The sequence below is a fragment of the Rhincodon typus genome, chromosome 7 (genome assembly GCF_021869965.1).
Source record: "Rhincodon typus isolate 14 chromosome 7, sRhiTyp1.1, whole genome shotgun sequence".
NCBI lineage: Eukaryota > Metazoa > Chordata > Chondrichthyes > Orectolobiformes > Rhincodontidae > Rhincodon > Rhincodon typus.
Genome location: NC_063338.1, coordinates 90,186,148 through 90,202,885, shown reverse-complemented (window position 1 = coordinate 90,202,885; position 16,738 = coordinate 90,186,148). Strand labels below are relative to the sequence as shown.

The following is a 16,738-nucleotide window of genomic DNA, read 5'->3' as shown; positions in this document are numbered from 1 at the left end:
AACTCCCTACCTACACTCACCTTTCCTGGCCCCATCCCCTCCTCTTCGACCTGTTTGTTTCCTCTCCACCTATCCTCTCCTCTATCCCTCTTCTATCCGCCTCCCACTCTCTCCCTATTTATTTCAGAACCCCCTTCCCCTCCCCCTTTTCTGATGAAGGGTCTAGGCCCGAAACGTCAGCCTCTCTGCTCCTATGATGCTGCTTGGCCTGCTGTGTTCATCCAGCCCTGCACCTTGTTGTCTCGGATTCTCCAGCATCTGCAGTTCCTACTATCCATGATAGAATTTGCATTAAGTTTAAAAAAAATCTGGAATTACGAGTCCAATGACCGTGAAACTATTGTTAATTCTCAGGACAAAAAAATAAAAAAAACATGATTAACGTTTGTGAAAGAAACTGCCATTCTTCCCCTGGTCTGACTCCAGATCCACAGCAATGTGATTGATGCTTAACTGCCTTCTGAGCAATTAACAATGGGCAATAAATGCAGGCCTAGCTGGTGACGTCCTCATCCCATGAATGATTTGGGAAAAATAAACAGCTTAGCTTGATACCAGCAAGGAGAATCGGCAGTGGTGAATCTGCCCAAGGCATCCCAGATGGTTCCAGGAGAGAGCAACATTTACAATAACGATGAGCGTTTTGTGTCGTGGAGGGGGAGTGAGGCTGCTTCAAGGAATCCTTGGGTTTGTCTAACTTCCTGTGGGCAACAACAGGAGCGGCCTCAGGAAAGTGGAGAGGAGGCTTGTCCGCCATGTGGGTCCCATCATTAAGTTCAAGCTACAGCAGGATAACCTCGCTGACAGTTTGACTAATCTTTATGCTATAATTACACTTCACTTCAAGTGGGAAAAATTGAGACATCCTCAGTGCATGCCTGATCAGCTTCACTTTATTTACATACCCACTAAACTTCCTCTTGTGAAACAAGGCACCAGGCAACCAACATTTATTTATTTATGTGTTGATAGCAATAATTAGAAATGATTAAACTGCTCATTTAATGTAAGTAAAACCAGAGAAAAAAGACCTAATAAAAATTAGTTTCAGAGTGTATTGGATAAAATCTGGCAGCTGACCTGTTTCCAGTTTATGAAGTAACAAGTCAGATTACAAAGAATCTTTTGGATCTGCAGTTTTATAGAGTGGGAATAAATGGGAAAGATAGCTGTTTTTTGTTGGAATTCCATGCAACACGAACAAATGGTTGTGAAGACTTCACTCAATCAACAGTTTGCATTCAAACAGCCCCTTCAACACAGTGAAATGGATTGACATACCTCACAGGGGAGATATCAGACAGAATTTGACACTGAGCCAAAGGAAGAGACATTCGAAATTGCAACCATAAGTAAACATAAAACATAGCAAACAGCATCAGAAGTGGAACATATTGCTGCTTGAGCCTGCTCTACCATTCAGTAAGATCAGACCAGAAGGCCATTGAGCCCATAGAGTCTGCTGTGCCATTCAAGAACCCTAATGCCATTTTTCTTCACTATCCCTATGTCCCTTGATGCCATTCATATGTAGAAATCCATCGATCTCTTCTTTGTGACCAATGCCTAGCTTCCACAGCCACTGGGAGGAGAATTCCAAAGATTCTCCAGCCTCTGAATGAAGAAATTCCTTCATCATCTCAACGAGGAGGAGTTTCTTCAGTGAGGAGAAGGTGAATCTTTGGATTAATTTATTCTTTCATGATATGTGCGAGTCGCTGACAGGGCTAGCATTTGTTGCCCATCCCAAATTGCCCACTTGACCTGAGTGGCTTTCTGGGCCAATACAGCAGGTAGTTAACCACATTGCTGTGGGTCTGGAGTCACGTGTAGGCCAGACCAGGTAAGGACAGCCGTTTCCTCCATTCATGGACGTTAGTGAATGATGGTGATGGTTTCATGGTCACCATTGCTGCGATGAGCTTTATATTCCAGATTTTTTTCCTATTATTAATCTAAATTCCATTAGCTGATGTGATGGGAGCTGAATGTATGCCCAGACAGCGTTAGCCAGTGATTCATTCTGAAATGTAAGTAAGACCAGAATCCACTGGATTACTAGCTTAGTGACACTACCATGAAACTCACCATCAACCCTGGATAACTGGTGAAATTTAGCCATGGAGTATATTCAATACAGAGAAAGGAGAATGGTCTTAAAGGACAAGGGAGAGGTGGAGATATTGTGTTGTGATTGTATCAACGCGACATAGGACTGCAATGTTTAAGATGTCATCTCGCCACTGCTTTCACAACATCATTCAGGATACCAAGTGCTATCTTAATCACAATGTCCACACCCTATTAGCTGCTGAGAGGCTATTTTCCCTTGTGAGAAAGTCTAGGACTGGACTGGGATTAGTGTAGATTGGTCAGTGCAGACTTGATAGCTGAAGGGCCTTTTTGACTTTAAGAACACGGAATACAGGGTTATACTTTTAAGACAGAGATGAGGAGGATTTTTTTTTCTCTGAGGGTAGTGTAACTGTGGAATTCCTTACCACAGAGTACCGTAGAGGCTGGTTTGTTAAGTCTATTGAAGGTAAAGAAAGACAGATTATCAAATGGTAAGGGAATCAAAGGTTATGGGGAAAAGGCAGGAAACTGAGCATTGTCAGATAAGCCACAGTGTTTCTATTCACTCGTGAAACGTGGGCATTACAGGCTGGCCAGCATTCCTTGCCCATCTCTAGCTGTCCTTGAGAAGGTGGTGGTGAGCTGTCTTCTTGAAATGCTGCAGCCCATGTGCTGTAGCTCGACCCACATTGTCCTTCGGGAGGGAATTCCAGGATTTCAAACTAGTGATATATTTCCAAGTCAGGATGGTGAGTGGCTTTGAGGGGAACTTATCTCATTAACTGGCAGAGAAAACTCAATGAATCAAATGACCCACATTTGCTTGGGGTCTAATTCTCAGCCTCTGCCAATTTCCCCGTCTCGCATGTCTTAGCATGGTTTGCCTTCACTGACTTGACTGATTTTAGTGAGGGGAGGCGCGGGAAGGAAACAATCAGCCAGGTGTTCCGATTCCCAGCCCCTACCCAACTGCCAAGCTTGGAAATAAAGGTTGTCCTTGGCTCTGAGATTCCCAAGGAGGAATTGCCTTGCTGCTCCTGGCCAGCACTGGAGACATCAATGTCCAATGGAACCATGGCCCAGCAGGTTCGGGAGAGAAGGGCGAAGAATCGAACGTTAGATTACCCTTTCAAGAAGCAGCTGAGAAGTGTACAGCTGCTAGAGCCATGGTTGCAGCTGCAGGTCGCAATTATGCTGTTCACGCAATGATGCATTCACAATTGGTTAATGCCAATTGGAGATAACAATCTGCTCATTATTATTTTAAATTAAACCTTCAAACACTGCGAAACTCTTTCATCCACGATTTGCCATTCAAATATAGGAACTCTTCAGAGAGACAGAAGGTGAAAGAAAGCTTTAAATAATTGGATGCAAATTACAGGAGTGGATGAATTCTGAGACAACACTTCTCAGCCACCTAATTCCAAACGTAAAACTCTCCAGCCTGCACTGAGTGATCAAGTGATCTGCAGGTCACTCAAACCCAAGGGGCTTTTTCCTAATGGAGACCCAAGGAGGTTTCCCGACTCAAGAAAATTGCTGAGAGTGGTTTAACTATCTCCCAGCTGTACCAAAGAGTTGGAAAGACGTTGTTAGTCAGCTGCTTTTTTTTTAAATCAAAGGAGCTTTCCCTATTGCAGTATAGCACAGACGGAGTCCATTCAGCCTATCAAGCCTGTGCTAGATTTTTTTTGCAAAATAATCCAATCGGTTCTGCTGTTTCCCTGTTACCTTTCAGTAGTTCTTTTTTTCTCCTTCCAGTAATTATCTAATCCCCTTTTTAGAGGTTACTGTTGAAACAGTTTCCAATGCTTGATCCGTGCATTCCAAATCCTATATGCTCGGTCCATGAAAAATATTATTTCTCACGTTTCCTCCAATTTGTTTTCCTTCTAGTTACGGATCCTGGAATCTATTTCCTTGATCTAAACTTTTTTTCCTCATTTTAAACATCTATTATATCTGCCCTTAGCCTTTTCTGCTCTAAGGAGAACAACTCCACCTTCCCTGTCCATCATAGAGTCCCTGCAGTGTGGAAGTAGGCCATTCAGGCCATCGTGTCAACACCAACCCTCTGAAGGGCATCCCACCCAGACCCACCCTCTACCCTATCCCTGTAACCCTGCATTTCCCATGGTCAAGTCACCTGGCCTGTGCATGTTTGGTTTGTGGGAGAGAAACTGGAGCACCCAGAGGAAACAGAGGAAACACAGACATGGGGAGAATGTGCAAACTCAACACAGACAGTCACTTGAGGGTGGAATCAAACCTGAGTCCCTGACACTGTGAGGCAGCAGTAATAATCACTGAGCCACCGTGCCAATATTGGCTATGATAAATTGGGGAAACCTACTTAAAGGGATGACATTGGAAAGTCAATGGTAAACATTCAAAAAGCGCAACAAATGTTCATTCCTGTCTGGTACAATGGTTAAAATGGCAATGGTGCTCAAAGCATGGCATACAAGGGAAATTAGAAATAGCACTAGACTCGATGAAGAGGTATACAAATTGGCAAGAAAAAAGACCACAGACTTGAAGGAGTGGTAATGGTTTAGAATCCAGCAAAGATGGGCAAAGTGATTGATGAAGAAAGAGTACGAGAGTAAGCTTGTGGGGAATATAAAAATTGACTGTAAATGTTTATGTAAGCTTGCACGTTCTCCCTGTGTCTGCGTGGGTTTCATCCAGGTGCTCCGGTTTCCTCCCACAGTCCAAAGATGTGCTGGCTAGATGGATTGGCCATTCTAAATTGCCCGTAGTATCTGGGGATGTGTTGCTTAGGTGGGATATAGGGATATGGGTCTGCATGGGATGCTCTGAGGGCCAGCATGGACTTGTTGGGCTGAATGGCCTGTTTCCACACCGTAGGGATTCTATGATCTATTTTATGATCTGAAGAGAAAAGGTTAGTGAAGACAAATCTAGGTCCCTCACCATCAGAAATGGGACGGTTTACAGTGGGGAACAAAGAAATCGGTGACCAGCTAAACACATTCTTTGGCTCTGTTTTCACAAAGGACACAAATAATATACCAGAAATGTTGGGGAAGACAAGTTTGGTCAGAGGGAGGTGAGACAGCACCTTCCAAATCCATGACTGCTTCCATCTAGAAAGACAAGGACATCAGATACATGGGAACACCACCAGCTGCAAGTTCCCCTCCAAGCCACCCACCATCCTGATGTGGCAACATATCACTGTTCCTTCATTGTCGCTGGGTCAAGATCCTGGCATTCCCTCCCTTAGGGTATCCTGGGTCTACCCTACAGCACAGGGACTGCAATGGTTCAAGAAGGCAGCTCACCAACACTTTGTCAAGGGCAATTAGGGATTGGTAATAAATGCTGGCAAAGCCCACTTGCCAAGAATAAATAAAATAAAAGGAACCGAAGGATGCAACGTCTCAAAATTTGCAGGTAACACAAAGCAGGAGGGAGGGTGAGCTGTCAGGAGGATGCAGAGTTGCTTCGGTGTGACTTGGATAAGCCGAGTGAGTGGGCAAATGTATGACAGAGGAGGTATAATGTGGATAAATGTGAGGTTGTCCACTTCGGTGGACAAAACAGGAAGGCAGATTATTATCTGAATGACGATAGATTGGGAAAGCAGAGGTGCAAAGAGATTTGGGTGCCCATGTACACCAGTCATGGAAAGCATGCAGGTGCAGCAGGTGGTGAAGAAGGCAAATGGTATGTTGGCCTTCATAGTGAGAGGATTCAAGTACAGGAGCAGGGGTGTCTTGCTGCAATTGTACAGGGCCTTGGTGAGACCACACCTGGAGTATTGTGTGCAGTTTTGGCCTCCTTTTCCGAGGAAAGATGTTTTGGTGATGGAGGGAGGGCAACAAAGGTTTACCAGACTGATTCCTGGGAATGGCAGGACTGATGTATGGAGACTGGATTGGTTAGGACTATATTCACTGCAGTTTAGACGAATGAGAGGGGAGGAAATAATCCGAGAAACCTTTAAAATTCTAACAGGTCTAGACAGAGGGAATGGAGGGAAGATGTTCAGAACCAGTGGTCACCGTTTAAGGATGCAAGATAGGCCATTTCGGACCGAGATGAGAAATTTCTTCACTTAGTGAGTAGAATTCTCTCCTATAGAAAGCAGTTGTGGCCAAAATATTGAATGCTTTGAAGAGGGAGTTAAGTATGCTTTTTAAGACTAAAGTGGTGAAAGAGTATAGGGAGAAACTGGAAACAGGGGACTGAGTTGGATGATCAGCCATGATCGTATTGAATGTGAAGCAGACTCGAAGGGGTGAATGGCCTACTCCTGCTTCTGTTTTCTATGTTTCTATGTTTTTACCAAAGGAATTTTCCCACTTTCTCTTACAGGTCAGACAGGCGCTGAAGGACAAGGGTTACCACATACTTGTGATGCAGCTACGGTAAGAGTTTCAAACCCTTTATGTTTCAGCATTTCAGTAAGACCTGTCTTGGTTCCATCAGTCTGTGCTCCATCATTCGTCATCCCAATTAACCATGCCCCATTGTGGCCAAGGCATGGAGAATTAGTTGGCTTTTTCTCTGATCACTTCGCTGCTATTCATTTGTAAAAGAGGGGGCCCCAGCAGCAGAAACTTGGCAAATCAGACATAGGGAGCATTCATGGAAAAGGGAAAAATGACTTAATGAGGAGGTTCTGTGGGAAGACTTTTGAAAGGTATGATGAGGTAAGTTAAACATCCCACTGTATCTGGTGAAATGATTGGTCAGAACTGGAGGTGAAAGAGAAAATCTTGCTTTCGGCGGGAGGATTAATAGTTGGAGTTGTGACTTGCTTGTTGTTCAGCTCTTTGTTGTATTTTTGCAACTGTCTCTCTGTTTTCCCTCTCCCACACCTCGTCGCATATAATGGATTACAGATCTATTGGCTTTGACAGCTTCCATATTTATTTCTGAGTGATATTGGTTAATGAGGATTCAATCATTGAAGGAGCTGTCTCTCGGTTGAGCTTAATCCAATTTTTCTACATTTGAACCTTGCTGGATAAAGAGACATGGCACTGATCAGGACAAATGCAAGAATGCCAAATTTCAAATGATCACAATAATTTAAAGTGCAGGGTGCTAGTTTGTTGGTAGTTTCACCAAGACACTGCTGCGGAGAAAGCAACGAGGAGGTCTAAAAATTTAACTTAGTACCAGACATCCACAATAATGACATGAATTTGTATGTCACCTTTAATGTAGTGAATATCCCAAGGATTGTGAAAACAACCAATGCTGGAGATCACAGTGGATCAGACAGAATCCATGGAACGAGAGCAAGCTAATGTTTTGGGTCTGTGTGACTCTTTGATAGAGCTGATGAAGCTCTGATGAAGAGTTGTCTAGACTCGAAACATTAGCTTGCTTTTGCTCCATGGATGCTGCCTGATCCACTGTGATCTCCAGCATTTGTTGTTTTCAGTACAGATTCCAGCATCTGCAGTAATTTGATCCCAAGGGTTGTCTTCTGTCTCCATTTAATAGGAGAGAGCACTGACAACATAGATTCATAGAGTTATACAACATGGAAACAGACCTTTTGGTCTAACTCGTCCTTGCTGACCAGATATCCTAATTTATTGTAATCCCATTTGCCAGCTTTTGGCCCATATTCCTCTATCCCCCTCCTATTCATGTACCCACCCAGATGCCTTTTAAATGTTGTAATTGTACCAGCCTCCACCACTTCCTCTGGCAGCTCATTCCATACACGCACCACCCTCAACATCTATCCTCTGAATCTCTTTTCCCTTTATCCCTACCCTCAACCTATCTCATTGCTTCTCACCTATCAACAACAAAAAAATACAAAAGCACTTGCTTTAATACAGCATTATTCCTGGCCAAATGTCTTCAAGTACTAAACAAATGATGAAGGGGAGTCAGTTGTGTAGTGGTAATGGCACTGGGCCTGGAGCTCAGACACCTCAGTGAAGTGTAGGAAGTTCAAATCCAGCCATGGCAGATGGCGAAGTTTGAATTTGCTAAAATCTGGAATAACGGTAACCAAGTTGAGTTTTGGGTTTTTTTTAAAACCCGTCTGATTCACTTGTACCCCTTTAGGGAAGGAATTCTGCAGGACTTACCTGATCTGGCCTACATGTAACTCCAGATTCTTAGCAGTATGGACTTAACTGCCCACTGGGCATCTGGGGATGGGCATTAAATGCTGGCCCAGCCAGCAATGCCTATATCTCATGGACAAATAAGAAATCATACAATCCCTACAAGGCAGGAAGTAGGCCATTTGGCCCGTTGAGTCCACACTGGCCCTCTGAAGAGCAACGCACCTCCCCACCCTATTCCTGTCCCATCCCTGTAACCCCGAATTCCCCATGGCTAATGAAACCAACTTGCACATCTTTGGACTATTGGAGGGAACCAGAGCACGAGGAGGAAACCCACGCAGACCTGGTGAGAATGTGCAAACTTCACACAGATAGATGCCCAAGGGTGCAATCAAACCCGGGACCCTTGCACTGTGAGACAGCAGGACTAACGACTGAGCCACCATGCCACCCAACAAAAGTACATTTTGAAATTTAATTAATTTTCTGTAGGAAACATAGCAGCACTTTTCTGCCACAAGACAACAATCTGGCTCTGACCAGGCAATCGTTTTTAGTGATGTCAATTGAGGAATAAACATTCGTGGGGATACTGGAGACAATTCTTTTCCCCTTCTTCAAAAAAAAAAAATCCTGGGACCTATACATACACCCATCAGGCTCATGGGGCTGTGATGCAACAGCTCATCCATAAGAAATTGCAACATCATTGCATCTTTCACAATCTCTCTCACAGCCAATGATGTCCTACTGAAACATGATAATAATGATAATGCATGGAACACAGCGGCCAATTGATGCACAGCAAGCTCCCAGACAGCCAGATGAGGTAAAGGATATTTTTTGTTCTAGTGAGGTTGGTTGAGGGATACATATTCAGGAGGTCAGTGGGAGAACTCACCTGCTGTCCTGTATGATGGTGCCGTAAGATCTTTTACATCTGCCTGAGACAGAGCCTTGGTTTCAAATATCATCTGAAAGGCAGCACCTTCAATATGGGGGAGGCGATGACCTAGTGGTATTATCACTGGACTGTTAATCCAGAGACCCAGATAATGTTCTGGGGCCTAGGTTCAAATTCCACCATGGTGGGATTTGAGTTCAATTTTTAAAAAAATCTGGCATTAAGAATCTTATAACTATGAAACCATTACCAAATGGAACGGGGAGAAATCCATCTGGTTCACTAATGTCCTTTAGGGAAGGAAACTGCCATCCTTACCTGGTCTGGCTTACATGTGACTCCAGACTCACAGCAATGTGGTTGACTCTTAACTGCCCTCTGGGCAATTAGGGATGGGCAGTAAATGCTGCCTGGCCAGAGACGCCCTCATCCTGTGAATGAATTAAAAAAAAATGCTCCTTCCTTACTGCACTGGGAGCAACAGCTTGGAATAATTACTGCAGCCAATAGATCTAAGCTTCAATCCAGGTTATCCCATATTATTATGGTGCAGAAGGAAGCCATTCAGCCCATCATGCCTGCACCAGCTCTGTTATCTAATACCAATCTCTCACCTTTACTTCACATCCCTGCACACCATTACTATCCACAAAGAAACAAGCCAATGCCCTAGAGTGCCACCATGTTTCCAGTTAGTAAATTCATTTTCTAATTCATTCATGCGATGAGGGCATTTATTGCCTCTCCCGGTTTGCCTGGGGGGGGTCAGTTAAGACTCAACCACATTGGGGAAATGAGAGGCAGAAAATGTGGCCATCTGACAGTTTGTTACATAATGTGCAAATGAAGCGAGGGTCTGGAGTCACATATAAAGATAGCAGTTTCCGTTGCTAAAGGACATTAGAGAACCAGATGGGTTTCTCTCCGCTACATTTGGCAATGGTTTCACAGTTATCGTAAGATTCTTAATTCCAGATTTTTACTGAATTCAATTTCCACCATCTGCCATGGCAAGATTAAAACCCAGGTCCCCAGAACATTAGCTGGGTCACTGGATTAACAGACCAGCGATAATACCACTAGGCTGTCACCTCTACTTCCTAACCAAAAGTATTCGCTGAGTGAAAGAGTCCCACATCACCCTTGCTTCGTTTGCACATTATGCAACAAACCATCAGATGGGCTGCAATTTCTGCCCCTCATCTCCAGTGTGCTGGGTCGTTGGAGTGTATGTATTCATTGTTTCCCTGGCTCAGTTGGTTTTGCCCTCTTTGCTGCAGTTATTACATCTTCTAGGTAGGTAGTTACATTGGTGCCAGTTTGCCCTGCAGCAACTCCCCAAGTGACTCCTTCTCATATAATGCAACTGGCTGTTTGTCAATGGGCGGCATCCCTGTTGAACCAATCCTGTCATTGCCAGGCATTCCCATCTGGCAGCGGAAAACCACTTGGGCAAGTAATTGGCAGGTGAAGTGCAGAAGTCGATGAAAGAAGAAAACATGGGACGAGTTGTAACATGAGCTCCCAAGTTGTTATTGCCCATTTAACGCTATCTCACCAAGTTAGAGATCTATTTCCTTTATGTCTCCAAAACCCAAGACCGCAAGGTCAAAAAATGTGATGAAATGTGAGTGGGATTCGAGAACGGATTTTGTGGCAGACCACAAGTATTTTCTTTTCATTGAGCTGGTTCCTGTATAACTTCATTCATTCCAATGTCCTTCCAAAGTTCCTGGCAATTGTGCAGGTTTTGTGCCAGGAAAAATAACTCAATTGTATTTTATTGTGTGCATGTGAGTGAGAGAGAGTGTTTGTGGTATAGGTGTGTGTCTGGGGTGTGTGTGTCGGGTGTATGGGGCATGTGTGTGTATGGGGCATGTGTGTGTGTGGGGCACGTGTGTGTGTGCGTGCACGCACAGGAGGCAAGGAAGGGAGTTACGATTAAACAATGTGGTTAATTGAAAATTGGCTCACTCTCCAATTTAAATAGGTAGTCCAGACTTGCTCGAGACACAGTAGCTGTGGATATTTGATATTGGAATCAGAGATTAACCAGTTCAGCATCTTGGGTGTTCCTTAACATTCTTTAGTTGCGCGGTGATCCTCTGAGGAAGCCTGTAAGGAGAGGTTTGTCCTCCATTTCTGAAACAAAAAAAAATCATTTGCACGAAGTGAAAAGTCACCTATCTCAGTGACTTTTGGTGTTATGTCAACATTGGGTCACTTGCTCTATTCTCTCCTTGTCTGACTCGGTGTGAAGTTTTGTTTAATTATGACTCCTATGAAGTCCCTTGGGTAGTTAAAGGTGCTATGTAAATACAAATTGTTGCTATTTTTGACAGCACACTAATATAGACAGTGACCCACTGAATTAGTGAGAGAAGGCTAATGGAAACCTGCTATTGATCTTGAGGTCAATAGCATCTCATAACTCCTCCTGTGCACTGAAGCATGCTGGGATAGCCAGAGGAGCTGGAGGATGACCATTACCATCCTGAAGTAATCATTTTTCTTCAATTGACTCAATTTCTGCTGGTTCAGTGAACTTTTCTTTAATTCTCTCCTGGGACGGGGGCAGCATTGGCTGGGCCAGCATTTATTGCCCATCGCTAGTTGCCCTCGAGAGATGGTGAGCTGTATTCTTGAACTGCTGCAGTCCATTTGCTGTAGGTAGACCCACAATGCAATCAGGGAGGAAATTGCAGGATTTTGACCCAGCGACAATGAACGATTGGTGATATATTTACAAATCCAAGATAGTGAGGGGCTTGGAGGGGACTTGCAGGTGGTGGTGCTCCCATGTATCTGCTGCCCTTGACCTTCTAGATGGAAGTGGTTGTGGGTTTGGAAGATGCTATTGGAGGGGCCTTGGTGAAATTCTGCAGTGCATCTTGTAGATAGTGCACACCGAGCATTGATGGTCCCAGAGACATAGAGAGGCCTACAGCTCAAAATCAGGCCCTTCAACCCATCGAGTCAATGCTGGTCAAAAACAACCACCTACTATTTGGTAGGTGGAGGGTGTGAAGGTTGAAAGTGATATATGGGGTACCAGTTAGGTTGTGTGTGAGAGAGTGTGAGAGTTTGTTTGTGACAGAGAGTGTGTGGTGTGTGGGTGAGTATAGGTGTGTGAGAGAGAGAGAGAGAGAGAGAAAAATTATGAGCATGTGTGTTTGTGAAGAAGAGTGTAAGTGTGGGTGTGTGTCTGTGTGAGTGAGTGTGTGTTTGTGTGCGCACTAGTGTGAGCGTGAGTGTGTCAGTGAATGAGTGAGTATAAATACGTGAAAGTGCGTGTGTGTGTTCGTGAGAGTGTGTGAGAGAGTGAGAATGTTTGTGTGATGGATCTATTATTCATTAAGTAATGTTTGGCTGACATTCAGCACATGAGGCACTATAGACCTGGAGCTTGGGTGGTTTAGCTCCTCAGCTCAGGCATGGGCCTATTAGTTGGAGTTTATTTTGCATTCTGCATACTTTTCTGTTTGAATGGAATAGGAGTTGTGTTTGAGCCGAGGATGGAGGGGAAGAGATTAAAGTTACTTTTCTATTGAGTGAATGCCCATGTGATTTTAGTGCTAATCTCCTAGGTTTACTGCTTGTGCTTATTTGAGTGGTTGAGGCAGGTCATGTGGTCACATTTAGAGAGTGGTGATGTCCTGAGGCAAACACGAAGGAACAGGGAGGAAATTCAAAAATTTTTCTGAAGAAGGGTCTAGGCCCGAAACGTCAGCCTTCCTGCTCCTCTGATGCTGCTTGGCCTGCTGCGTTCATCCAGCTCTACACCTTGTTATCTCAGATTCTCCAGCATCTGCAGTTCATGCTATCTCAGGAAATTCAAAAAGACGGGAGAGACTGCATTTGTATAGCAGCTTGCACAACCTGAGGGCGCTTCCTGAAGCGTTTTACAGCCAGCGATGTACGGTTTTAAATCATAGAGACCTTTGTACTGGAATGTGGAGGTTGAAAGGAGAAAGAATCTGTGTGGCCAGTAAACCCCACCCCCCGCCAAACTCCTCCACAAAATTCCGGCACATACCTGACTTTCTGTTCTGAGGAAGGGTCATCGGACCCGAAATGTTAACTCTGCTTTTTCCTTCACAGATGCTGCCAGACCTGCTGAGCTTTTCCAGCAACTTTGTTTTTGTTCCTGACTTTTATCGCTTCACCAAGTGACATTGGTGCCTTCAGCTCCTGATTTCCCTTCCTTAAATCTCTGTGTCCCCCATCATATGCCTCTTCTGAGCAGGTACGTGGGGGGTTTGAGGGCACACAATTCCCAACTCCAGAAAGCCGACCAAAGAAGTAGTGACCAGGACTTTCCGACTTTCATTCCGACGGGGCCGAGTTCTCTGGAACAGGGGCTGGGAGAGGGAGGCTGAGCTGGCCTCCACCAAAGGCCGGGCTCTGTTCTTCAGAACTTTGTCAAAGATCTGAAAGAAAGAATAAAATGAGAAAAGAAAGCCCTCACGTCCCCTCAAGCTCCCAAGCACTTCCCATCCCCTGTCCGTACCAACCAATGCCCACCATTCATCCTCTCCAAAGCCCTTCATACTCACCCTCTGATCCTCCATGCCAACCTGTGCCCCTCTCCCCTGTGAAGGTTAGCCCCTCTGTGCACTCCCATGACCTCTCGTATCCTTCCATTCCAGCCTGTTCCCCTCTGCCAGTTACCCTCAATATCAATATTTGACCCTCTATGCACCCTCTGGTATCATTGATGCCCTAACTTATACCCCTCTGCCTTCATACCTTCAACATGAACTTTTGCCCCTCTATGCACCCAGTGACCCCTCCTGGACAACCCATGCTTTCCATCAACACCCCCATGGCCCTTTATAGGCCCGTGCTGTCTTAATGCCAACTTGTGCCAAACTTGTGCTCATCGCTGTTCCACCTACCACGCCAACTTACCTAATATCTAATGCGAGAAGACCTCAGGACCCAGGCTGAGATGAATTAAAGATCTCAAGTGTCTATTGATAAATTCACCACTTCAGGGAAAATAAAAACAATCTCATTGATGTAACCCTTTCACTGCATTTATCTTCGTATTACCTGTTATAAAAACAAGTTTTTTTTTCATAGAACTCACTTCAAAGAATGTTTAACTACAATGGAGCTGTCAATCAAACTGTTAACTGAAGACACCCCACTGTGATAACAAAAGGTTTTGAACTCAGTCATGCCACACTAATCGTGTGACCTTAGTACTCAGTCTTAAATCAGCAGATAGAGTGAAACTACAAGGACTGATTTCCTTTATAACACTGCAGGCAGATTATTTTCTCCATTACTTAAAATAAAAAGGTCTAAACACTCTGACAACTTGACAGCTCTCTTAACAATTAGAATAAGTTTATGCACATTTCACACACATCCATGTCTCCTTTCAACAATTGTAATGACTATCCTACATTGTCCAAGTGACCCTCTGCCTCTCTCAAAGGGCAGTTGACCGTCCCTAAATATCCAAAAAGGTATCTTACCTTTCTAAAGAACTATAATAAATTCAGATATTCCTGCCAGGTCTAAAGTGTAAAAGTCCCATTTTGACGAGGTGTTGGAGGCTGGTACAATTACAAAATTTAAAAGCCACCTGGATGGGTACATGAATAGGAAGGGTTTAGAGGGATATGGGCCAAATGCTGGCAAATGGGGCGAGATTAATTTAGGATACCTGGTTGGCATGGATGAGTTGGACCGAAGGGTCTGTTTCCTTGCTGTTCTGTGATGCATTGGATCAGCCTGAAGCAGTTGCATTTTAAGACGTGTAGTTGATGTAGTGAAGCACTGATGTGCAAATTTCAAACCTGGCCCCATTTCCTTCTCCCTGGAGAAAAGGTGGGGGTTGGGTCCGGGTGCAGGATTTCTGGGAGTTCTGCCTTCAGAGCCGTCTCTTGTTAAATAGAGACCTGGGATTCACAGTTTCTGTTGGAGATTTAAGAAATTGCAAGGCAGGCACTTTATTATATGTGACTCCAGTGTGCTCACAGTGTGGCCAGATCCCCACCAAACCCTCTCTCCCTCCTGCACCGCCAACACAGCTCACTTTCACCCTCTTGGCTGCCCATCCTTGCTCTGAGTTCAGAGGAATTTAATGTAGACTGTATGTTTATAGGTCCCCACTGAGAGATAATTTATTGTTGAAAAATTGCACTGTTTTTATTACTTTGTAAGAAAAGTTGTAGAAACAGGCTTTTTACATTAAGAGAAAGGCTTATAAATATTTCTGAATATTCCTCTTTAAAACAAATATTTGGCTGTGAATCCACGTAGCCATTAAGAGAGAGGCAAGTTATAGAACTGATAATGGTTTGAAATTTCTCAAATACCACAGTAAAAGTTTAATGGCCCTGTTGTATGATGGTTATATTGAATGATTGAGGGGGCTGGAGGTATTGTTGGTCTGTAAATGCTGAATGCTAGTTCGGTCCAATCATTAGTTATTTGTGCACAATCCTATACCTATCTGAAACCCTTGAATGTATATCCATATTAGATACAAACTACAGTCTGTCCATCATCTACAATGCACATGTCAGGAGTGTGATGGAATACTCCCCACTTGCCTGGATGGGTGCAGCCCCAACAACACTCACAAAGTTTGACACAATCCAGGACAAAGCAGCCCATCTAATTGGCACCACACCCACAAGCATCCACTCCCTCCACCATCAACGCTCAGTAGCAACAGTGTGTACTGTCTACAAGATGCACTGCAGAAGTTTACCAAAGATCCTCAGAGAGCACCTTCCAAACCCACGACCACTTCCATCTAGAAGGACAAGGGCATCAGACATATGGGAACACCACCACCTCCAAGTTCCCCTCCTAGCCACTCACCATCCTGACTTGGAAATATATCGCTGTTCCTGCATTGTCATTGGGTTCTTCCTTGTAAATCTTCTCTAAGAATGCATTTTCACTCAAGGAATTTCATTGATGAGATGGTGAGTGGTGATCGTTAGACCAATGTGTTACATGGAACTGCAAAATCCTACATACGTCTTAGAGATAGTGTATGACCAGCTAATTTGTTGGTTTTCAGTAAATTCCTATGTCTCCTTGGTATTGTGACATGCTTAACATAGAATCTCATAACACAAGAGAATGCCAATCAGCCCACAGTGCCTGTACTGGCTGTTTGGCAGAGCTATCCAATTACTCCCACTCTCCTTGCTCATCATGCTTGTAGCTCTCCAACCTTTCTTTTCTTTGTGAGAATTTCTTCAATTCTTTTTCTGTTTCAGGTCACAGCTCTAACATTTCTCCAAGTTCTGTGATCTAAGTTACTTTTGCATCAGTTTAGCAGTGTTTTGGGATTAATTTGGCCTGCCTTGAGAACTTGGGGTAATATTTGCATAAATAAATAATGATTCTGGAGAGACAAGGGGAGAGCTGCTAAACTTGAAAGGTTTCCATGATTTGAGACCTACTGTGAGATTATAGTTGATTGATTTGGAGGCAACTTATAATGGATCATATCCTGCTCACTCCCTTGTCTAATCATATGTAGGAGCAGAATTAGGCCTTTTGGCCCACCATCAAGTCTGCTTGATCACTCAATCATGGTTGATTTGTTTCTCAACCTCATGCTCCTTCCTCCCCTCCCACCACTGTAACCTTTGATCCCCTTACTAATCAAGAACCTATCTCTGTTTTAAAGACACTCAATGACTTGGCCTCT

At 44.0% G+C, this 16,738-nt stretch overlaps 1 protein-coding gene across 1 annotated transcript in view; it reads left to right on the top strand.

Annotated features, from left to right (window-relative positions):
• The first annotated feature begins 6,422 nt into the window (after window positions 1-6,422).
• Window positions 6,423-16,738, top strand: part of LOC109938442 (semaphorin-5B-like) — a 197,476-nt gene continuing 187,160 nt past the window's right edge. Inside the window, exon 1 of the mRNA XM_048599262.1 lies at window positions 6,423-6,476. The gene's annotated coding sequence lies outside the window, so the exon portion shown is untranslated. The remainder of the gene's footprint in view (window positions 6,477-16,738) is intronic.